This window comes from Camelus ferus, chromosome 25 (genome assembly GCF_009834535.1).
Source record: "Camelus ferus isolate YT-003-E chromosome 25, BCGSAC_Cfer_1.0, whole genome shotgun sequence".
In the NCBI taxonomy this organism is placed as follows: domain Eukaryota; kingdom Metazoa; phylum Chordata; class Mammalia; order Artiodactyla; family Camelidae; genus Camelus; species Camelus ferus.
The window spans coordinates 9,200,420-9,226,189 of NC_045720.1; the positions used below are offsets into that span (position 1 = coordinate 9,200,420).

At 35.5% G+C, this 25,770-nt stretch overlaps 1 protein-coding gene across 11 annotated transcripts in view; it reads left to right on the forward strand.

The window, feature by feature from the left end:
- The window catches only part of CYRIB (CYFIP related Rac1 interactor B), a 135,354-nt gene that overhangs the window by 64,674 nt on the left and 44,910 nt on the right, over positions 1-25,770 (forward strand). For 6 of the 11 annotated variants that reach the window (XR_004315261.1, XM_032468135.1, XM_032468142.1 and 3 more), the window contains one exon: positions 20,816-20,854. The exons of 1 other annotated variant lie outside the window; for it this stretch is intronic. The gene's annotated coding sequence lies outside the window, so the exon portion shown is untranslated. Of the gene's footprint in view, positions 1-20,815; positions 20,855-21,066; positions 21,086-25,770 lie in introns of all 11 variants that reach the window. 4 more of the 11 variants (XM_014563012.2, XM_014563015.2, XM_032468139.1 and 1 more) reach the window with 1 other exon arrangement.

Genomic DNA, 25,770 nt, shown 5'->3' on the forward strand with positions numbered 1-25,770 from the left:
CCATTCATTTGGGTTAAAGTGTACATGGATTTATAGACTTGGAAATGTAAAATAATGTTATAGCTATGGTGGCACCAGTAGTAAGTTTAGTGGGTAAACCTGAAAATGAAGGGCTGAAGCATTTTGGAAATAGTATTTGAAAAGTGGGACTTCCTATATTAAAATGTGAATATAGTTAAACTAAAGCTTTTCCTTTTTATTTATAGAACAGTATGTTGAAGCAATAGTCAAAATATGTAGCCTGGGGTTGGCAACCCTCTGAAATGGGTGTGCCTAAGTTCCATTATAGTATGTGTCATGGTGACAACTGGCCAGTGTTCTGTCTTTGGTATGTGTCACTGACCCCTTCTTAGTAGTCTGTTAGCATATTTAATGTGTGTCTTTTAAGAACTTTACTTTAGCTGATACTCAGTTTTCTTTGTTTATGAGCAACTTTTAAAAATAGTGTGTCTTGTTTTATTAAAATAAAATTTAATTTTTTAGACTATTCTCAGTTTGCCTAGTTTGGGTAGATAGATGGCTTATGCATTTAAATAATTTTTTAAAATATTTAAGCACTAAAAAATTCTTCCTAGTGGAGTTATACAAGCAAAACTTTTTGTGAAGTCCTTTCACTGCCTCTGGTCTCTGAGATCTCTTCTAGGATTTTATTTGGGCTTCACAAGTAAGAAATGAAAGAACAGTTTTTTTAAAACTGGTTTTACTGTATTATAGAAAACTGCCTTCAGGTCGTAAGTAGAGTTAAACAGGTGCTCAAAGACAATTTATTCCCGGCACTTTTTGCCCCTTGTAGCAAGGTCACATTGCACATCAAGGCTTTTTTTGGCAGGGTGGGTGGGGTGGTAATTAAGTTTATTTATTTTTTAATGAAGGTACTAGGGATTGAACCTGGGACCTTGTGCTTGCTAAGCATGCACTCTACCACTGAGCTATGCCCCCCACCCTCGAGGCTTCTTAACTAATTCCCTCATTCCCTGCACCTAATCTTTATACACTCTCTTTTCCTTCATCCTGTAAAATGGAAACGGAAAGAAACCTTTTCATAAGCTGATTGAGGATACTGGAAAAGAGACTGCTAGGAACTATTCATTACTTGCATAGTAGTGTATAGATTTAAATATCTAATATGTTCTGGTATTTCATAAAGATATTTACCAAATTGTTTCCAAAAGTACAAAGAAGTCATCTTCATTTATTCCATTCATTTGGGTTAAAGTGTACATGAGTTTACCTTTAATCCCTCTCTGTTTAGATATGATCTGTTTAGATGTGAATTCCTATCCAGAGAGTTCTGGAGCAGGCTTTGGATAATTCTGCTTTCTTTTGTAGTCTCTGGTATAGGAATGTACAGGTACACAATATACATGTATGTTTGTTTTTATATAGCTTTATTCCTATTATAACCCTGTATAGCCAGATATATAATTAATATGGAAGAAGCAGATGACTTTTTTTTTTTTTAAGTCTTAGTAAATATATGGGGCTAATAGCTTATTTGGTCAAACAGATTTATTTCCATGACTCTGAAGTACTCTACAAAAAAGTAGAAAGTAAAAATCACCTATAGTCCTGATGATGGATATAAGTGTTGTTATGTGTGTTATTCTGATACGCTATTTTAATGTATATTTTCTTTTAATACAGTTTTGTTATAGCACTGATTTTTAACTTTGGTATCTAGAAAAAAAACAATAATTCCTTCAACAAACATAACCATGTGCTAACTTTTTTTCTGCTGTTGTTTTAAAAACAGTTTAACTGAAGTATGCATATCATAAAATTCACCCATTTTAAATATGCAGTTCAATAAATTTTAGGAAATTTACTGAATTTACTGGACCGTAGTTCAGTTTTAAAACATGGCCATCAGCCCACTAAGTTTCCTGTTCCCTGTCAGACTTCATCTTCTGCAGCCCCGGGCAACCACTTAACAGTAGTTCCCCTTTATCCATGGTTTCAGTTATCTGTGGTCAACCTGGGTCTGAAAATACTCAATGGAAAATTCCAGAAATAAACAATTCATAAGTTTTAAATTGTGTACTGTTCTGAGTAGCATGATGAAATCTTGTGCCAGTCCCATTCCATCCTGCCCAGGAGGTCAATCATCCCTTTGTCCAGCATGTCCTGCTCCTTAGTCACTTAGTAGCCATCTGGGTAATCAGATCCACTGTCACACTGTCGCAGTGCTTCTGTTCAAGCAGCCCTTCCTTTGCTTAACTGTGGCTCCAGAGCGCGAGAGTGGTGATGCTAGCAGCTCATACATGCCAAAGGGAAGCCACTAAGTACTTCCGTTAAGTGAAAAGGTGAAAGTTCTTGATTTAATAAGTAAAGAAAAAAAGTCATATGCTGGGGTTGCTAAGATCTAAGGTAAGAACAAATCTGTCCATGGTGTTGTGAAGAAGGAAACGGAAATCTGCCAGTTTTGCTGTCACACCTCAGAACTGCAAGTTACGGCCACAGTGAGTGTTAAGTATTTAGTTAAGATGGAAAAGATGTTCAGTTTGTACACTAAGATATTTTGAAAGAGAGAAAGAGAACACATTCACATAACTCATATTACAGTATAGTTGTTTTATTTTATTATTAATTATTGTTGTTAATCTTTTACTGTGCCTAATTTATAAATTAAACTTTATCATAGGTATGTATTTATAGGCTTGCAACATACCTCCCTTGGATAAGGGGGGAATCTCTATAGATTTTTCCTCTTCTGGACGTTTCTTATAAATGAAATCATACAATTACGTTTTTTTGTGTCTGGCTTCCTTCACTTAATGTTTTTGAGGTTCATTTTTGTTGTTGAGTACAGTTGACCTTTGAACAGTGTGGGGTTATGAGGTGCCAACCCTCCGTGCAGTCCAAAATTGGTGTATAACTTTACAGTCTGTCCTCTGTACCTGCAGTTCTGCATTTTCAGGTTCAGCCAAACTCAGATTATGTAGTACTTACTGTATTACATATTTATTGAAAAAAATCTGCATATAAGTGGACTTGCACAATTCAAACCCATGTTATTCAAGGGTCAACTGTATACCACTAATTTGTTCCTTTTCATTGCAGAGTAATATTCCATTATATGGATATACTGCATTTGGTTTATCTGTTCACCAGTTGATGGACATTTGGATTGCTTCTGCTTTTTGGCTATTATGGATAATGCTGCTGTGAACATTAGTGTGGCCATATGTTTTCATGTCTTTTGGGTAGATGCCTAGGAATGGAATTGCTGGATCATGGTAAATTTATGTTAATTAAGAAAAAAATGCTAAAATATTGTCCAGACTACCATTTTACATCCCACTACCAGCATCTGACGATTTCAGTTTCTCCAGATCCTCTCAACAGTTGTCATTGTCTTTTTGGATTACAACAATTTTAGTGGGTGTGAAGTGATATATCAGTGTGATTTGAATTTGCATTTACTTAATAACTAATGACATGAACATTTTTTCAAGCCATTTTTATACCTTTTTTGGTGACATGTCTATTAAATCTTTTGCTCATTTAAAAAAATTATTTTTAAAAATTTAACTTTATCATTTTTTTTTTAAATGGAGGTACTGGGGATTGAACCCAGGACCTCCTGCATGCTAAGTGCATGCTCTACCACTGAGCTATACTCTCCTCCCCCTCTTTTGCCCATTTTTAATTGGGTTGTCTATTACTGAGTTATATAGTTCTTTATATAGTCTGGATCCAAGATCTTTATTAGATTCATGATTTACAAATATTTTCTCTTGTCTTTTTATTTTCTTAATGGTCTCTTTTGAGTTGCAAGTTTTTTGAATTTTGAAGAAGTCCAGTTTATCTTTTTTTTCTCTTTTAAGGTTTGTGTTTTTGGTGCTGTGTTGAAGAAATTTTTGCCCAATCCAGGGTCATGAGATTTACTCCTGTGTTTTCTTTTAAAAGTTTTACAGTTTTGGCTCTTACATTTAGATCTTTAATCCATTTTTAATTGCCTTTTTTTAATTGAAGTATAGTTGGTTTACAATGCTGTGTTGGTTTCTTAATTGACTTTTGTATATAGTTTGAGGTAAATTTCCAAGTTCATCTTTTTGTGTGTTGATACCCAGTTGTCTCAGCACCATTTGTAGAAGAGACTATCCTTTCCCCATTGAATCATCTTGGTAGTTTTGTTGATAATCAATTAAGCGTAGATATGAGTTCATTTCTGCACTCTCATTCATCTTTCATTGGTCTACGTGTCAGTCCTTCTGCCAGTTCCACATATTTTGATTACTGTAGCTTTTCATACCATATTGTAATAATGCAAACAGCATTCTTCTTTTCTTGTAAAAATATATGCTCATATTTATAAAAATTGAAACAATATGAAAAACTTCAAGAAGAAAGCACAAATCAGCACCTGAGTAGTCACTGTTTTGGTGAACATGTTTCCAGATGTCTCTGCACATGTATGCTTGTTGTATGAGTGCGCACACACTCTCCACAGTTACACATAAAGACACATCAGTATTTGCCCACGCTCATTGTTCTTGTGTACTTTTGGAGTGAATGCATCTATTGTCAACTTTAAGAGGGAACTGATTATTTTTCTTTCTTCAGGCACTTTTGTAACTTTGTGAGTTTTTAACTGACAAACTTCTGAGAAGAATGAAGACTCTTTGGGCTAAGAACTATGAGTGCTGTTTTCTTGGTAGCATGTGAAATAGAATTTATTTCTCGCTTTTTCTGCTGAAAGTTGACTTTAAAACAAATTTTTAAATGTGTGCTCTGTGATTGGATGGCAAATTACGTGTGAAACTTTAACAGAATTAATCCCCAAACCAGTTTTAAACATTCAAAGTTTGCGTAAGTTTTCTTTTGAGTACTAGATAAACTTTTTGGCAGTTGTGACAGTGAGTGTGGTGCCAATAAATGTATATACATATATGTAGTGATAGTTTTATTTGCAGGCATATAAGGACCTATCCCCAGTCCTGCAAGCTTGGTTTTACCATGTTAATAAAAGAATAGCATCCTTTGTACTTTGTGAATTCCACCTCGTAGCCTTGATGAAGCTGGGTCCTGAGTAGCCATCGTGGAACTGTGACCAAACTTCTCATCTAGGTGTAGGTCAAATTCCATGATCAGAAACTTCTCTGACTTTCACATTTTTCTTGTAGTATGATTTTATATGATGACTACGTGGTTTAAAGTCACGATTAGATATATAACAAGTGTAGGTCACCATACAGGTTATGCTTAATTTAAAAAGATTGAAGTTTAATGTCTGGCAGTGGGGAGCCATTATAGGTTTTGAGTTTGAGGAGTGACATAGAGAGACACATTTCAGAAAGCCACCTGCACATTGGAAATTTGGTGTTTGAAAAAGGCATGCTTAAGTTGTGTGAGAAACTGGATTGCTCAATGGAATAATATAAATAAATAGTTTTGTACATGATTTTAAAAAGTTAAAACTTGAAATAAGAGATTTGCAGATGACAAACGGACTGTACGGAATGAAAAGCGGTTAGCAGTGGCTAACTCTGTGTGGTGGGATTATGGATTTGTCTTCCTGCTTTTGGTGGAAATTTTAGAAAAAATGTTAACTATATTATGTAAAAAGATGTTAAAATGAAACTCTTTTATTCTGAGTTTGGCCCTGAGTCAACAGATGCACATTTCTAAAGTGAGTTGTAAGAGCGCCATGCAGGTCTTGCAAAAGGAAGCGCCAGAAAATGGATCTTGTGACTTTTAATACCTACCCCATCTGTTGGTATGAAAAGATTCTGGAAGTTGGAAATTAGAATAGTTTTTGAACTGAGTTGGAAATTAGAAGAGTTTTTGAACCAAGTTGTTGGTGTGCTAGTTTCTCCTAACCCCCCACCCCACCCCAAGTACAGGTAATGGCTTGAAGAGCTTACTGTGTAACTGGTTCGGTTCTGGGGACACTGGGTTGATGTCTGTCTCATTCAGGCCTGGGTGAAAGAGAGCCTCTCTGCTCTGGCAGCACAGCAAATTGAGGTCCCAGTGTGGGTGACTGCCCATTTTCCCTGTGTTCTTTGGGCAAGGGTGCATGATTCCCATGGACCTGATGAGGCCACTAGCTGTAGAAATCCCACAGGAGCAGAGGTGTGGGATGGAGGAGGGAGAAATAAATGGGTGTATTCTCGGAGGAGGTGTATTGTTCTGCCATCAAGGGAATTGCAGTGAGAGATCTCAAAGGGCTGGGGTGGGTGAGAGCTTCTCAGGACCTTGAAAGCAGTTCCTGGCATCAGCTTTACACTCTTTTGAGCCAGGAGAGCCTTACAGTGACAGTTGTCCCACCAGGGATACTAAGGTGGAAGGGAGAGGGGCAAAGCACAGTCCTCTAATACTGCCTGGCGCGCTAGCCTGCCTTGGGCAGAGCTGGGACAGGGGGAGAAGCTGTAACCTTGAATGGAAAATTTTGACTATTGTACTAAAGTGGATCTATCAATTTCTAAACTCAGATAGTTTTTATAACTTGAAAATGACTAAAGTCATAAGTTTGTCTAAATAAAAGTTCAGGGACATTAACTATCGCTGAAGAATGACTTTAAAGGACAGCGATGAACAGAAAATTGCTTTATGGTTATGTCCCACAGGTTCTGCTTGTTCAGGGTAATGGTTACAGTTGTTTTTCTAATAAGAAAAACATGAATGAAAACAAATCTTTACAAAAAGAATGTGCTCATTGAAGCATTTTGTTGTGAATAAAATGATTTCAACTTTGGGACCTGGTAGATCTGTGCTTGAGTCAGATCAACTCCTTACTAGCACTGACATGAAGTGAGTAAACCAATATTTGAGGTTAATTTTTCTCATTTAGTTTTTATAAAAAAGCTAACATCCTCTGCTTTCTAGTGTTTTTGCAAAGACATTATGGTCTATAGATATTCATAAATATTAGTAGCCCTCTTCCTTAAAGCAGATGTTTCCTATAGTTTAAATAAAATTGTATTACTCCCATTAACATGTGTTTTACTTCCTCTAAATGTATTTCTTTAAAATACCAAATGGATTAGGGGATTTATATGACTACAGAATACTATCAAGGATGTAGGTAGTATAACTTTAGTATAACTAAAAATTCACTTTTGATTTGAAATGTGAAAGGTTTTCAGAAAGAATGAAAAGTAGTTTTACTTATGTGTTGGTTTTTTAGTGAGGAAGCATATGAATTAGGGGTCTAAAGAGAAGGTAGGCACAGGTGGAGAATCTTTTCATTACTGTTCTTGGAGCAGTTTGGTTTGTATAAAATAAAAAGAAGTCATCTTACTGCAGGAAGAACACTTTGTAAAAACCAGTATCATTTTAATGTTCTTATTTTTCTAAAATATGCTTCATTGTTTTCTGGAAGGCTCTTTTAGTTCTTTATTTGACTGATATAATTTAAAATGATCTTGGTATTTTATCTTTTCTTTCTCGATGTTCTCTTATACTTTTTTAATGTTCAAATTTTATACTTTGGAACTTAAAGTGTTGTTTTTAGTGATAGCAGCACATCTTAAATGTCTCAAAAAGTTGATTTATATCACCTTTAATTTAACAGTATCTTTATTTTTTATATTCTGTGCCTCTGAGTTTCATTTGTAACATAGTTCAGTCTTGCTTATTTGTAGGAATGGCTTTAAATTAGGGAGGAAATTATAGTAAACTTTCTATTTGAGTCCAGAATATTCTTTATAATTCATTCAAGCATCTTTAGTTGCAACCTGCAGAAACTAACAGGGTAATTTGGATGGAAAAGGAATTTATTGGGAGGCTTGGAAAGTACTTCACAGAATTGGTGGAGAGACTAGGAATCCAGACTCACAAAAACGAGCAGTAACCAGAGGAGGGTGAGCATCAGGAAAGGATAGTCCAGGTTATGCTGTAGTAATCATCTGGTTAGAACACTTGCACTTGTCTCTGGTTGCTGCCATTGTGAATGATTTCTCAAGTATCCCTGGTCTTTGGATCATTCTCTCAAGATGGGAAGTCGTGGGGATGGAGCTATATAGTATTTGTGGGCTGACCTTCCGTGACCCCCACACTTGTGCTGCATTGATCCTCCACGTCTTCATTCGGAGGCCCTTGACATGACATATTTAATGTGGCCAAAATGGAACTCCTGCTTTTTTTGGTAACCTCATACCTACTCCTTCCCACCCAGGCAGGTTGTCTTAGAAGTTGTTCCACAATCTGGATTTGTCTGTTTTATGTCTCCTTATAATAGATAGAGGCTAAACATATTTGACAAGTATTTTACATAGGGTAATATTGAAGATGTCCCATTGTATCACATCAGGAGGCCTATGTCTGTCACATTTCTTGATGATACTAAATTTGATCCCTTATTTAAGGTGGCACCTGCCAGATATCTCCATTGTAAAGGCACATTTAAAATTTTAGAATTACTTTAAAATTACATGATTTATTTTAAAATCCAATCTTGTTTATTTTTTTTATTTTTTCCAGTCTGAAATATATAGGTAAAAATTACTTATACGAAAGTATTCATAACAGCAGTTGAAGTATTGCAATGATACATTCATTTGGTTTGTGTATGTTAATCTGTTAAATCATTTAAACTAAGATGTTTAAGTCTGTGAAATAAAGATAGCACAATAGAGAATGGGGAAGTTTTCATTCATTAATTAATTATTTTAATGAGGTACTGGGGATTAAACCCAGGACCTCATGCTTGCTAAGCATGTGCTCTACCACTGAGCTGTTTCCCTCCCTCAAGAAGTTTTGATTCATTGATTTCCTTTCTGAGTGCTCATGCTGATGTTTGAGACTAACACTCGGATTCGCTATTTTGAGCATGTAGGACAAAATAGTATGTGTACACGTTGACAGTAATTTCAGGAAATGACAGTCCCTTTTGACCACATAAAAGGCAGCACGAGGCAATATACATGTGTATGCCAAAATCTGGAAAACTGACTATTTTCCACTTATATATCTCTGCAGAACCTCTTAAAGCTAAGAAAAATAAAATTCCACTAAAGAATTACCAGCTTTTTTGAGAAATTAAATTAACCTATATGATGTGATGCTTTTGTAGTTGTGCATATTGATGTTTTGAATTATTGATTGAATCTGCTAAATGTCATGTGGCTACTTTCATTCTTAAGAAAAAAGCCTGCACAACATGTAAGGTCATTTTTTAAAAGAGGAAGAAGATAGACACTGAAAAAATCCATTTCATACCAGGATGTGTAGCATGTTTGGACTTTGTTCTAAAGATGAGGCTTTAACATACACACATACGTACACATACTCTATGGTCATTAAAGATTAATTTTTAGAATAGTACATGTCTTTTTTTTTTTTTCCTATTCTTTGTTTATTCCAGTTTTATTGAGAATTGACGCACATCACTGCAAAAGTTTAAGGCATACAGCATGATGGTATATTGTGAAATGATTACCACAGTAAGTACATGTCCTCTTTTGAAAGTGTTTTCTCCTTAGCTGGTTTGTGGTTTCAGGCTTGACTAGTCAATATCTGGAATTATCTAAATTCTCCACTAGGTAGAAATGAAAGGAGGACAAACAGATTAAGGATCAGACATGCATAGCAAATGGGATAGTCTTTGTTGAAAAAATTGGCATGATTTTTGTATTTACTGGGACTGAAAAATCTCATCCATTGTTGTATGAGTTCTTGATGTTGCCTTAGTCTCAGTTTAACAAAGCTTTTTTTTTTTTTGAGGACTTCAGTGTTAATCTGTTATGTGCCCCTTATTAGCAGTCAGATGGATAGCATTTGAAATGCCTCTTTTAGGAGGAGAGAATATTCTCCTTTTCCAGGTTAATGGATACACTCATATAAATCTTAAAAAAAAAGTTTTATTTAATTTAAAGCATATGAAAATGTCTTTGGAAGTTGTTAGTGGTGGTGGTGTTTTTAAACATACAAGGCAAATTCAAACGTCATCACTTCTTTAGCTTTCTCTGACACTGTCCTCTAGGCATAATTCAATTATTCTTTCATCTGTTTTCCCATAGCAGTTCATCCACAAAACTCTAGTGTGGCATTGTGCTTAATTACACAGTATTGTAGTAATTTGTTTACATGTCATCTCATAGACTATGAGCTTCTGGAGGGCAGGTCTTATGTTATTCAGCATTTTATGCTCTGCCTTGCATGTGACATCTGGTGGTGTAAGTCCTCTACTAAGCTTTGTTGAATTGCCATTAGGAAACAGTTTAGCACATTTTTTTTCCCCTAAAGATTATGTGACAAAACGTTTTAATAGTTTTAAGAAATCTATTTGATGGCTACTCAAACAGATAATTGTGCAGGAATATTGCATATCAGACTTACAGTATCTCTCCAAAGTGGTTATCTATGCTTGTTGCAATTGAATTATTTTGTTAGCCTGGAAAACCATTATCTGTAAAATCATTGTGTATAAAACCTATGGTGTACACCTTTGAGTATTTTATTTAAAGTCTTTTTATTAATCTTTAATAGGGGAAATTACACATTTTTCTAAATTTTATCACTCACTTTTTTATTGATCTCTTCATGTCTCTCATTTTCTCAAATAAATCTTTTTTGCAGAATGGCCAATCATATTGGGCCATAACTCTAAACAAGTCGCATTTATTCCAGTATCCTTAAATCATTTATCATATTGTTTGTTAATTCACTCATCCACTCATTCAGCATATACACATTGGAGACTGTAGTGTGTCAGACGTGTGCTTGGTGCAGGGGTTATAAAAACAATGAACAGGCTTTCAGTCCTGAGAAATGGCCAGACATTTTGCTGACTGATATGATGTGTCATGGGGCCTATGAAAAGACACTTAAGTATCTTGGAATACACCCTCTCTGTAAATTTTTTTCTAAATTTCTATTAGAATTGTAGTCTGTAACAGTGATTAGTATGGACGGAATGGTTAAGGACTTGCTGCTTTTTACATATGCAAGTATCATTTCTACAAAAAGTCAGTAACCTCTTTCAGGATGAAGATCAGCTTATTTCTTTGCATCTCAAGTACTGCTGAAGACACAATAAAAGTTTAAGTAATGCTTTTGAATTGACAAATAGCAACTGTAACCCTCTGGTGCTGCTTAAACTGTTTGGGCCTTTAGAACTACAAGAATGGTAGTAACAGCACCTATGCAGAGGGTGTGCTGTTGGCCTAATGTGACAGGTTAAAACTTGGGAAAAGAGCTTGACAAAGGAATTAAGTGCCCCTCATTCTTTATTTTTGAATCTCTCAATTTATAAATAGGTAGGTATTACGTTCCTTTTTAGAGAAGAAGAAATTGAAGCTTTGGGAGACTTAAGATTCTTATTCAAAGTTTAAAAGTTAATGTGTTCTTTCTGTCAAATTACATTACACATGGATTCATATTTTTGCCAGGAAGATAATTAAATATTTGTTTTGGTTATAGAACTCTCTGGAACTAGAGCAATATGTGACAACCCAGGCACAGAGCTTCTCTCTGAAGCTCACAGGTCAGGTCTGTAGTGCTGGCCTGGTTGGTGTCATGCTGCAGTGGCCCAGACTAAATGGTGCCCTGGCTTGTGTTGTTTTAAGCAACACGCAAATTACTAAATTTTGCAGATTACTTCTCTTAATTTTTAATGTTTCATTAAGGGTTAAGATATTTTAAGAGTGGGATGTGTACATTTGATTTTATTAGTGGTTCCTAGTTTTCTTTTTGAATAGGTTGTTTTTTTCATTCTAGTGTTTGGAATAAGGTTGGTTTTTTTTTTTTTCTTTAATGCATAGATGACTCAAAATATAGCCATCTGTATTTTGAAATTTGTGATACTGCAGTTCAGACCCAGAAGTTTGAGAACATGTTACACTTAAATATATACTTTTGGAGGGCATTATTTCAATATTTGGCACTTTTGAGGTATTGCTGCTGAACACTTGCATATGTTGTGTATTTCCAGCAGTAGAAAAAATGGCTGGGGCAAATTAAGATGTAGACTTAGCTTTGGGACTTTGAATTTTCCAACTATGAGTTGACTTGTCTGTGTTTCTGTTGCTGTGAAGTGTAATTTTCAGAGGTACTCTGTGAAGTGCCGCAGTTGTAGAAAGGGACACGAGTGGGTGGACTTTGTGTTCTTTACTTCCAAAAGAGACCATTTTCCTTTTGTTAATGTTAGATCTATAATATGTTCTCTAATTAAAAGTGAGAAATCACATGCGTTTTCCCCTCCTTGTTGTATAGCTTACAATGTGGAGTATTGTTTTTATGCCTTGGCCACATTGTCATACTTCTAAGTCTGGATCAGCTTTCATCATTTTATCTCTTGCCTTCGCAATGTCTTGCAATATATCCACGAGTTCCTTTAATATGAAATTCTTTTGCTGGTGTCACTTCCTCTGGGACATCTTCATCTTTTTCATCATAGCCATTTTCCTCACTTATGTGGATAAGTTTGCCTCTACAAAATTCCTAACTGCGTATTTAGTCTCCCTAATGGCAGTAGTGTCAACATTCTTGCAGTCAGCTATTACTTTTATAACTCCATTTATGTTCCATTAGAATTTGACTTCTAGCATTATCACTTTTGTTTCTTTACTGTGCTTTTATCTTCTTTGGCAAGTTCTCTTGTTTGGTTATCCATTTTTATTAAATGTCACATGGGTTTGTCACTGGGAGACAAGGAGGAAACCCAAGTATATGCTTTGTAGGCTGTGCCTGACCTGAATAGCAGGTGTTTAATGACCAATCACTGACAGGCTTTGAGAGAAGTATTGTGATTGGTCAGTAATAATGATGTAAAATATTGGAGAAAATTATAAATATAAAGCATTCTATATTTTCTGTATCTTCATTTATCATTACATTTTAGAGAGAAAACTAGACATTTTAGGAAAAAATAGTATTTATAGATAGGGTTTATACAATAACAACATCAGCTTACATTTGTTTTAAGTGCTAAGGGTATATTCACTTAGTCCTCACAATAACCCAGGGAAGTAGGTATTACGCGTGAATGGACAAAGGCATAAAGAAATGAACTTGTCCAGTGCTGAACCTGACAGCCTGGCTCCAGAGTTCATGCTTTCTATGGCACACTTTGTAAACCAGCACTAGTTCATAAACTGTTGCCAGTCTGCAAAGAATTGGGATTTGTATTTTGCAAGTCTTTAAAAAACGTTATTATTATAGTATTATGTTTTCTCCCCCCCCCCATGCATTAGTAATCTGGGTTTTTTTTCCTTTGGACCATGATGGATGGAAAATTTAAAAATGAAACAACTGTTCACCACAGAGTTTGAAGAAATCTCAGTAGGCTATGCAGGAAATCCTGTTCAGTACTCTAGAAGTGGCCTGCATTCAAAGAATATGCCTTGGCCTTCATAAAAGGACTCGCTAATGAATGTGGACGTATAAATAACATCTCAGTCAAGAATTTTGCTGAATTGAACAACTGGTTCAGATTATTATGATGGAGAAAAGAGATTTTTTACTATAAACACCTTACGAAAAGGCAAGGCTTATCTCCAAAGCTTCTGTGTTTACTCATCATTTTGAAAGTGGAGCAGATTCCTAACAGTCAGGGTACTAAATTGTACCATTCACCTTTGTGCTTTTCTGTAGATTTATCAATTTCTTTAACAGTGACAGGAAAAAACCTGCTTGTTTCCTGTCACCATAAGTATGACACGCAGGTTAAGAATTTGCTGAGTCATTTTACCTGAACCATTCTTTAAGGAGCTTCAACACTTCCTGTTGATCACTTACAGAATTGTTTGGGGTTGAGGGGGGAAGGTTTGTAGAAAAAGAAAGGGATGGGGGAGAAAAGCCACACGTAAGCCTTTGTTTACATTCGAATGTACTTTCCCTGCTCTAGCACCAGAGTATGAGCTAACCTCTCCTGCTAGCCTTTGAATGCTTACTCATTTGCATTAAAATTATTTTAGTATTTGACACATATAAAGTGTATGAAATATATGTGCTATTAATTATTAATAAGCATAAAGTGAAAGTCCATGAACTCACCACTAATTAAGATCTAGGAAGCTACTTTATTGCTTGCCTATACAATCTCCCTGCCTTCTGCTAGAGGAAAATACTCTCCTGAATTTTGGGTTATTACTTTTAATAGCTTAGAAAAAAATCGCATATGTCTCTATCTCTAAATAATATATCTTTTGGTTTTGCTGTTTTTTGAACTCTGTAAAAACCATTACAATAGTCTTCTGAGACTTTTAATGAATTCATTGTTTCCAAAATTCATCCTTATTCTTCTAGGTGGCTGTAGCTCATTTGCACTGCTCTGTAAGTTTTCATTGTGTGAGAAAACTACAGTTCATTCATTCTCCTATCAGTGAACATTTAGGTTGTTTCCAGTGTTTTGTTTTGTTTTGTTTTTTTTCCTCTGTAACAAATAATGCTGCTTTGAGCATGCTTGTGCATTTCTCCTGGAATCCATATACAAGTTTTCTCTAGGTGTATACCTGAGAGTGGAATTGTTAGGTTGTAGGATGTGTAGTGTTCACTTTAAGAAGATAATGCCAAATGTATTCTAAAGTGATTGTAACAATTTATAATCCTACATATTCGGTGTTTAAGAGTACCCGATTGATACACATTTCTGCCAACATTTAATGTTGTTAGACTTCTTAATTTTTGCTAATCTGATGGGTATAAAATGACATTTCATATGGTTTTAGCTGATAAGTATCAATGCTGGGGATTTGCCTTTTGTGTTTCTTTTTATTGAAGTACTTCTTGACTGGTACATTTTTCCATTGCTTTCTTTGTCTTGCTCTCATGGAGGTTAGCAGTTCTTTATATACTAGATACTAATCCTTTCTCTGTTAATGTGGTGAAAAACAGTTTCTAGGTTTTCTGACCCAACTTTGCGTTTCTGAGATGAGTCAAATTTGGTCATGGTTTGTTTTTTAAACTTTTTAATTCAGAGCGGGACTAGGAGTGAAGAGAATGGTGGTCGTGGGAGGGGTAGAGGTGATGAAGCAGGGCCAGAAGCTGGAGAGGGTACTCATTTCAGTGCTAATACAATGACCTATGATAGTTTTGGAGCATATGTAGGAAGATGTATTATTAAGTAGGTATTTGTTTGATCCTTTTAAAAATAGAATTCCAAAGTTTTATTTTTCCTGTTAATACCTCTCTTCTTTTTTACCATTCCTTTAAAATTAAATTGTGTAAATTTTATAAGGGGTTTTAAACATATGGAGTAGGTTAAATGAACAACACTAAAAACTCACATCTTTTCTTTTAAACAAGCATTTCTTTTACCAAATTTGAATTTATGGAACTGCAAAATAGGGTATGGATTTGTTTTACAGGATTTATCTTAAGCCTATGAAATCTTTAGGTTGGCATGATTGCAGCACATGTTGTCCAAATGCATCTCACAGTGTCTTATTGCTATATGTTCCAAAACGTACCTGAGTTTAGGTATTAGAGAAATCCCATTGTAGAAAGTCCAGTAATCAAGGCAAGGCGTTGATAGTAGCCAGGAGATCCAGAAGTAAGAAGGTTCTGCATAATGTTCCCCAGGCCTGGTGATCATCTTTATCAAGCCCTTGCCTCAGGTTTTCCAGTTATATTTTCGTGGGTTCTTTTTAAGGAATCATTTTTAATTTTACAGAGGAAATTAGTGGCGCAGTAGTAATTATTTTTCAGAAAGTTACCTTTACAGAAAGGAATTATTGTAACTCTTATTGCTTGAACAATTTCCTGGAAAATAATTCTTTCTCTTTCCCTTCCCACCCCTTTCCTTCTCCTCCTCTCTCTTCCCCTTCACCCTCAGTGACTCTTGGCAAGCTTCTTAACCCTTTAAAAATCTCATCAAGGAAAACACACTAATAATTTTAATCTCATTAGATTGTTAGTTTTCAATGAAATTAATCATGCAAAGTGTTTAGCACTGTGTCTTGAACACCGTAAGTACTTACGAAATGGCAGTCTACTAGATGGAATTTTAAAGACTGTATCTGACTGTATCATATAATTTATATTGAGTGTCTGATCTAGGAAATTTGAACATGGCAGTGATACTTTCAAAAATAAGTAAGGCCTTTAATATAAAAATCTGAGAAAAGGTTAGTTTTACAAAAGTGGAGAAAAAATAGTCAACCTCATTAGTAGTTCAGTAAAAACAGTGTGAAAGAAGGCACTATGTTGTATGTGTACGTGTACAAACACATGTACATGCACACTTTTTAAATGATGAAGTTCGTGTTCGAGATGCTATGGCTCTGTGTACATAGACTTTGATAATTTTTTTTTACATTTGTATACAATTGGACCTATTCTGCCTTCTATTTTCTTCCCCTCTCTCTATATCTATTACCAATTCCACAAAATTTTAAGTATTAATGAGTAGAATGGGTCTTCCTCACCTGTTCTTCTGTCTTCCAAAAAAATTTTCAGACTTGCATGTTTCTTTTTTCTCAAATAGATACAGGATAACCTTTTCAAGTTATCAAAAGTTACTTAGATATTTGTTGGAATTACATAGTAGTGCACTTTTGTAATGTTCCCTGATCTGGGAACATGGCCAATAGGCCTTTTATTTCAAGTGCTCTTTTCTGTTTCTAAGATGGCTTTTTAAATTGCCTTGTGTATGTTTAGGGGAGCTTAAACAAATTGAGTTCACTTAGATTTTATCATGTATCCAAATGAAGGAGGACTATAATCTAGGTTGAGAAGATTGTATCTCATTTTTCCATTTTCTCAATAATCCATATGATTATTTCAGCACCAATTTTTAAAAACACTTACAGTGTAATCGATGAAGACACTTACTTAGAATTACGAGAATTATGACTCATTACATTTAATTTAACATACCAAATAATCTTAGTTAATTTTATGTTTTTCTCAGATACCTCAGGGTTCCTCTTCCACGAACCTTGTACACCTTTCTGCATCCATTAATTTTATCCCTTGTTTTCTCCTCCATTCAGAAGCAACCAGCTCTAGGGCAAAAATCACTCTTTTTTGCTTAACAAAATGCAGTTGCCAGCAAAGAAATTAACTTGATGTGAAAAAACCTTTAAAAAAAAGTAAAATTAAAGCTACTAAATGAATAAGGGAAACATTTCAGGATGCCAGAGATGTGCATTTTCAGTAAAAGAAGGTATGTGGAATGCAATGAACTTGTTTACAAATTAATTTTGATAGTACTGTACATCTACAGCACACATACAAACAAATACCTCATAGTTCCCATTCCAAAATATCAGCCATGAATTAGGTACAACAATGTAAAACCTGTCAGTTACAAGAGATTGGATTCAAACTTCACCATTTATTAAATAAAGTTTTCTTTATTTAATGCACTTAGATTTATGTACCGTCATTTGAAATACTGCAAAGCTATAAATATATGGCTGACAAAATGCTCTGGAGTCATAACTCTTTACGTTTTATGTTTTGCTGAAGGCAAAGAAATTTTATTACCTAACTTGAAGAACCTCTAAGTTTGTAGATTTTTATGTGCTTGGATTATCTAATTTACATATTATCTAATATTCACTGCTTATGATCTGACATTTGAGTTCTAAGGGTGAAAACAGTTACAAGTGTTTTATTATTTCTTGATTTATTAAGAATTAGAATCAATAGAAATTTTTCCCCCATGGTTTTATGCAAGTGGCACTGGTTTCTCTTCTCTTTGGTGGTTTCTGCAAGTGGCCAGCCAAGCCACTTGTTTTATTTCTGGGTGGCTGCATTGGGTTTTAGGGAAGGAAGTTTTTCTTTGGCAGAAAAAGCAAAAATGTGTTTATTTATTCCATTTGTCAGTAGCATTGATCCAAGAGGAGCTTTTGAGGAAAGCCAGAGTTGTTAGGCTTCAAACAAATAGCTCCCATTCATCTCCTAACTGATAGAGGAAAGTAAAAGACTAAGAATTAATAATATATCAGTTATAGACAATACAAAGTTCTAGAGCAGAAGTTGCAAACTGATGGTTCATCAACCAGATATAACCCTCAGACTGTTTCTTTGTGTCTGCTCAGTGTTTCCAAAACTTACTTAATTAGTTGATAACATCTAAAAAATTGTTTTACATAAATATCCAGCCCTGGAACACCTGTATGTTTACCATGGCATGGTAATAGCAATGGCACTCTGTAGATGAAACCCTAATTAGCACTTCTAATACGGCCTCAGCATTTAACTTTGCAACCTTTGTTCTAGAGGCTCTTTACAGAAGTAATAGTAGATCTAGTACTGCTAATACAGCTGCACCTTCAAGTTTGAGTTAGTAGGAGACAGAATCGTAGGCATGAAGATTTTAGTTATTGAGTGTTTGGAGCTGAGTGTGGGATGTGTTGAGAAGGAGTAGATGTAGAGGGATCCAAGGTTTTTGAGCAACTGTAAGGATAGAGAGGTGCCATCACCTGAGATGGGAGGGACTGTGGGTGCGTCAGGTTTGGGGAGTGAGATGAGGAGTTTAGTTTTGAACCTGCTAAGTTAGAGGTATTTATTAAAACTTCCTACTGGAGATAGCGAGTAGGCAATGCTATGAGAGTATGGAGTTGGAGAGAAATGTCTAGACTGGATGAATAAATTTGAGATATACAGATGATACATAAAATCACGAGATGGAATGAGACCACAAAGAGCGGAGGACCTGGGACTGAGCCCTGGGACATGTCGACATTCAGGGGTTTGAGAGAAGAGAAGTTCAAAGGAGATTAAGAAGGAGCCTCTTGTCTGACTGAAGCATTGTGCTGTACACCAGAAATTGACACAACATTGTAAACTGACTATACCTCAATGAAAAAAAAAAGGAGCCTCCAGTGATGACGGATAAAAAGGAGCCTCCAGTGATGACGGATAAAAAGGAAGGGGGTTCAGTATCTTGAAGGACATGTGTCTTGACCTGGTTTCACCCCAGAAGCAGAGCCTGATATGGGGACTTTTTAGGCAAGTAATTTATTTGGGAAATGTTAGCAGGAAACAGAAATTGGAGAACTGGGGCAAGTGAAACAGAAAAGAAGGAAAGTCAGCCTAAGAGTGTATTATTGACCTGGTCACTTCTTTGGGCTTGATCCTGAGGAAGTCTTCTGAGAAGACATGAAGAATATGCTTCTTAGTGGGAAGGAAAGGGTGTTTACCTACCAGATCATGTCCCTCCATTGGTCAGGGTTTGCCCATAGGGTGTTGGTGTAATGCCTTCCCGCTTCCAGGTTTGTTAGGACTAAGGATGGCTGAAGAGTTCCTTGGGCATCTCTTATTGCAAAGCCTTTTAGCAGGGAGTGAACCCTACCATTGCAGCTAGCAGCTAAGGGGAGATGCCTCAGTTGGAGTGACAATGTGAGGCAGAGCACAAGGGGTGTCCCATATAGCCTACCCTCTTGTCCCCTTCCTTGTCCCCTGCCGTTTAGCCCAGCCGACTACAGAGTTTTCAGGGTGGTGGCTGGCCACAGTCTCTACATTAGACTTATAACAGTAGGGTTAATGGAATAATTTTCATTATTTCAGTCCACTGCTCAGTCTAGATTTTCCTCACCTTCAACCAGCACTTAAACAGGTTGAGGCATTTTCGTGGTGGAATGACCCAGACCTTCTTTTCCAAGGGGTCATTACTTTATCCTTGCTGGGGTAGACTGGCTGCAGCTGTGCATTTACAGTTATCACTGGGCAGAGTGGCCCCAGTCACATCCCCTAGGCTCTCAATATGCTCTCCTTTGTCCCTGTTGTGTAGCAGCAGCCATCAGTCCTCATGGTTGTTAGGGTTAGTTTATAGGACCCCCTGTCTCCTTCATCCCTTCCCACTTGATTGTTGCTTCAGAATTCTTCCTGTGTCTCCTGGAAGAAGCCCCTCCTCTTCTCCCCCAGAATCAGAATTTTTAATCCACTGGAGCCTAAGGTTGCCAATCTGTTTTTCATCTTTTGGTTCCTGGACTCATGTGTTGTGGGTTTTTTGGTTTTTTTTTTTAATATTACAGAGACACAGCATCATATTTCAGCCTTGGAAAGGCTGTGCATAAGATCACATACCACTTGGAAGACAGTACCCAATTCCCTCAAGATGTTACCAGTCTTTTATACATAGAAATTCTGTATTTGTTAAATCCAGGACTCTTGGGTTATACAGAATAAACAACAAGGGAAAGGAATTTTCACATAAAGGTGACTATTTGCTTTAGTCGGATATTTCTCCTCGCTGTACATGAACTGAGCTGATTCGTTGTAGTGGCTGTAGTTGTTCCTCGTTGCCAAAGTTAGAGTAAGCTCATTTTGAAAATTCATTTTACCTAAAATTGTTTAAGGCTTTCAAACAGTAAAACCAGTCCAAGAGAGAACTTTGTGGTTCACTTGAGTTTTGCCAAATGTGCCTCTGGCTTATTATATAATATGTTATTGCTGTGGATATAAGGATCTCAGTACCTGTAGTAAAACTGATTTTTACACTGAAACTGGATGAATTTAAACTGTGATAAGAATATAAAAATATACCTCTTTTGATAATTTTATGAGAATAAAGAGGAATTACTAATTTTTTTCCCTTGTTATCTGAATAAAGAAGAGTTACTGATTTTTTTCTCTCTTGTTACCTCCCACTTCATAAGCTATGGTGGGAACTGTGTACTTTCTTGGTACACCTAATTAGTCTCTTAATATCTTGAGGGTGACAGCTAGGGTATTGTATCACCTACTGGTGTTTCCTAGGGCTTAACATAATGCCTTACTTTTAGTAAGTCCTCTGTAAATAGTTGAGTTAGGTGGAGGGGAGGGGGAAGAAGTGTGTGTGTGGGGGGCGGGGGGGCCTTATGCATGTGATATGTGGTGGCATTGATCAACTTTATTGTTAAAGTTAGTTTTAATAAATTAAAACTTGTTTTAAATTATAATAATGTTTTAGACTTTCTTCCTTTTTTCTTTCTATGAACAGATAGAAGGACAAGAACAGAATCACCAGCACTGGCTGAAGGTAAATATGTCTTTGGGGGAAATGATTATTAAAATACAAATGGAAAGTTATAATTTAAATAAAAAACTGCATTGGCTAAATATAATTCAAGGAAAATGTTCTGTACATAATATTGAACTGCTAAAAATATCTCTAGGAAATACTCTGTATTGGCTAGTTTCTGACTTAGGATAGGAAATAATATAAATTAATTAGAGCTTTTTTTTTTACAGCTTCCTTTCAATAGGAGAGGTATGTGTTTTCCTTTGAATTCCTTTTTAAGTCGTTTTAGCTTTCAGTATAGCTGATCGGGACAGGTCTAAGCCGTAATTCTAGTAGTTTAAACAAATATTTGGAAGCTAGAAGGAAAGTCACTTGCACGTACTTTCATAAATAAGGATTCTGTGTGTAATGGGTTTTGATCCTTTTATAAAGTCTTAAAAATAAAGAACAAAACAACAACAAAAAATAGTTACCATGCAAGGGTCCTAAGTATCTGACCATTTATAATCCTGCAATTATTTTAATTATAACAAGTTAATAGGTATTTGAAAAAAAATTTTTCCGTGGACATACTTTGTGTTCAAGTGAAAATGATCAGCTTAAAATATCTTTCTTTGTTCTTTTTTTCTAATCATAAACAGAGATATTTCAAAACTTGTCTTTCATTTTATTAGAACTGATATGACAGTTATCACGATGGTCCTTTGGAATTGTAACCACCTCACCTACTCTGTATGTTACAGTGCAAGCATCCTCAACCATTTTTTTGTGTGTCATGCTTCCAGTAATGATCTATGATTTTATGAAATAAAATACATAAGATTAAAAAGGAGACCAATAATACTGAAAAATAAGTAAATATTAAAAATATAAATTTTTGATAAAGTAATACATATGCTTCTCACCTTAGACAATAATTTAGCAACAATTGTGCTAAGTACTGTGATTTTAAATGAGTTTGTGGTAATTGTAATGTAATATGAAAATACCTTTGATTTCTATTAATGACAAATTTATAGATATTTTCAGTACTGCTGTGGTTTGTTGCCTATAATCTTGATTGAAGGAATTGCTAAATTTCACATAGAGGTGTGTGAGAAGTTTCTTATCTAGATTCACAGATCACTAAATTTTCTCTCCGAATCCCAGATTAAGAACTCCCATCAGTGAAAAGTCAGCTAGACCTTTCTTTCTCCATCATATTTGAATAAGTGTAGTATTTTGTGTTCTATATAACTAATCTTAAAGAAGTAGAGTTATACATCCATTCCTTAATAATATCCTAATTGAAATAGCTTTGAAGAAACTTGTTTGCTGATTAATAATCAGAGAAACAACAGCATATTCTATAGAAGAGAGAGTAGAAAATAAGTGATAAGCCTTGAAGAGTGCCGGCTTTCAAAGGACTCACATTCTAGTTCAAGTAACGTGAAATAAACATGTGCAAAATAAACTATCAGTTTGAGATGCCAAAAGTTTAGCAAGAAAAATGTCATAATTGATTGCCGCAGGAAGGATGCAAATAGTAAGTGCTCTGATACTTGTGTTAATGGAAACACGAAAAAGGTCAAGACTTGTAAAAAGTCACCCAAGTGTTTTGCAGTTACTGCAGTAGTGTGAACTGTACATGAGCATATGTCAGCCTAAGCTAGGAAGAGCCTGGGATGGTGTCACTACATTTGTTTATCTAGCACCTTGTAGCTGACTACTAGTAAAGGGTGGAATGGCAGATGTATTGAAGTTTGGTTGATGACAAAAATAGTCCTAATATTTGTTTTGAAGGGGTCACAGTGGGGTATCTCACTTTGGAGGGTATTTTGGTTGTGGTCCTTGATTGTTTCTATCCGTGTGATCTGATTCTGATGCCATATTTTAACGATGTTTTTAAAAACTGCACTGTCAGGGCCATTGGAATAAGCCCCGCTTTTAAAAAATAATTTTCTGCTTTTGCCCAAGTCACCAAGTTCCTCTAGTCCTCAGTTCCCTTCTTTTATAAAGTTAGAGAATTGAGCTAATTTGATTTCAAGTCATTTCATGAACTCTCTATTCTGGGTTCGGATTTCCACCTTTCTCATTCTCTTCACTTCGTTCTTTTCTGTTTTCCTTTTTCCCTCCTAGCAACTTTAGACATATGGTAAAAATATTCAAAGTAGTTAAGTGATTTGACCTTGGGCTTATTTAAGTATTGCCCTTGTATATGCTATGGGGAACTTTAAAAGCTAGAATTACTAGGTAACATACTTAGTTCAGAAAAGTTTATATGTTATATAGATACTGCATTTTGGTTTTAATGGTTTCAAAAACTCATTGAAAATTAGTATGTTCCACTTTACTAAGAAAACAATAGATTGCCTCCTTTTTTTTGGTAAATCAGTTTTTTTGGGGTGGAGTGCAGGAAATCAGCTTTTACAATATTATGTAGTGAAAGGTATCAGACCATGTCATTTGAAAATCATTATAGAGTATACTTTTAAAATTTACTCAGGGAATGTCTACTCTAACTGAAACAAAATACTGTTTTTTTAAATGATATAATTAAAACATATGTAAATGGTTATAATTACCACTTCCCTTTGAAAGATCAAAATGTAATGAATTACCTCTCTTGGAGTCTGTTTAGCATTATAAGAGATACTAGCTTACAAATGTAGAAAAATTATTCAGGTATGTATCTTAAAACTTACATGATTACATGAAGAGAAATTAATATTTTGTTTTGTATTCTGTTTGATTATGATGAGCCTGGAAGAGTTATATGTAAATATGCAAGAGAGTGATTTTAATTTAAGGTCCAGATCTAGAAAAACATTTAAATTTCTTTTAAGTTCATTTAGCGTGCCAAGCTCGAACAGAAAGACCTGACAAGGTAGAGAAATATTTATGGACATTTCTTGGCATCTGTTGTCTTTTTCTAGTCATCATTTTTTCCCTTAAGATTTTGTTTCTGTGAGAATTTTGTTCCTAATTTAGAAATTTTAGTGCTAGTATTGAATTAATTTCTCTCAGAAACACTTGAGATTTTTCTTAACTCCTTTTGGATAAATGATGTGTACTTTTATTTATGATCTAAGAAACAATATGGCAAAATGGTTAAGAGAACTGTAGGGAGCCAAATTTGTCCCAGTGAGAATTCCAGCTTCACTGTTTACTATTGTTGTCCTGAAGCAACTTACTTAATCTTTCTGACTTTTACTTTCAGTTAGTACTTACAGCATCCAAGGCCCTTTGCACAGTGCTTTGGATATAAAAGTTAAGTTATAGTCACTCAGGGAAAAATGATTCTGTTGCTCTTAGTTCCTTCAGTCTGTAATGTTTAAGAAGGTCCTTAGGATGAAGATTTCTTAAATAAACCCTTCTAAACTTTATTTTCTTTCAGAAACTAAATCCTCATAATTACTAGACAGGCGATACCTTGTTTATAATTTTGTCATGTGTGAGTATACATATGTAGTCTGATGCATAACTTTCTTTTACCTCAGTTTAATATATTCTAAGCTACTTCAAGTATTTAATGAGTTGTCAAGCAGTAGAGGGATTATTTTGTTTAGTTTGATTCCCAGAGCCCAGCATGGATGGTCCCTTCCTGGTCTAAGATTCTCTTACTCATTGATGATTTGTTATAAAGCCTTCTGCCTGATGTCTCCCACGTCTCACAGTGATTATTAATGTTAAGAAGAAACCCCAGTCCACCAGGAAAAAATATGAGAATTCTCATCTCAGAGAATACTTTATCTTTTAACTCAAATTGTAAGGGAAAGACAGTAGAAGGATAGTTTTTAAGATCTTCTTAATTGGTTTAGTCATCATGTGGTAACTAGAAATAGTGCTTATTGCTATATGCCCAATCCTGGCATATTTCCTTGAGATTGGAGGTCTCCTGCTTTCCTGTCTTTCTTCTCCTGTAAAATCTCTGAGGGGAAAAGAATGATGGCAGGTACGTATTCTATCCTTTCACTACCTTGAGGCCTCCTTACCTGGGAGAGAGGCCCACGTTCCGTACCCTTTTTGCTGTAGTTCGGTGACTGGGAGAGAAATCTGAGGCTCTCGTTCTTGAAGGGTTAAGTGGAGTGTTTATTTGCAGTGGATGAGAGCGTCCCTGTAGCCTGTAATCTCCATGCCAAAAAATATATTAAAAAAGCTGTATTTCTGACTTTGGGACTTCAGGGTCAAGATTTCAAGGATTTTGGCTCTCATTGCTGTTATGCATAAGAACATGAGAAATACCAATGAAGATTAGGTCAATGGTGATGAAGAGTATTATGGGAAAATATCGTTGCTATCTAGACTAGCCTTAATGTGTGAGCAGTAAACCTTTGCCTGTTAATCTTGCCCTTGACTGAGTTTCTTAACTTTCTAGAGCTTATATTTGAATTATTCCTTGGTAGGTAATACAGTCCATAAGCTTACTCCCTGCGTTGAGAAGTTGCAGTTAGTTTCACTTGACCTGAAGCTACACCTTTTATGGGGTACCCTTAGTTTGTTCTTTTGATGAACAGGCTTTTTTACTTGAATTTTAATTTGTTTATTAATTCAACTAATGTTTATTGAGTAGCGACTGTCTGATAGAATGTCTGCCATGGACCAGAGTTTCAAAGATGAAAAAGATACTTGGGGGCAGAAGGCTTCAATGAAGACACACAGATGGCCAATAGGCACATGAAAAGATGCTCAGTATCATCGCTAGTTATCAGAGAGATAAAAATCGAAACTACAAGGAGATATCACCTCACACCAGTCAAAATGGCCATCATTAAAAAGTCTACAAATGATAAATGCTGGAGAGGGTGTGGAGAAAAGGAAACCCTCCTACACTGTTGGTGGGAATGTATATTGGTGGTGCCACTGGAAAACAGTATGGAGATTGCTTAAAAAACTAAAAAGTAGCATTACCACATGATCCAGCAATCCCACTCCAGAGAAGACTCTAGTTTGAA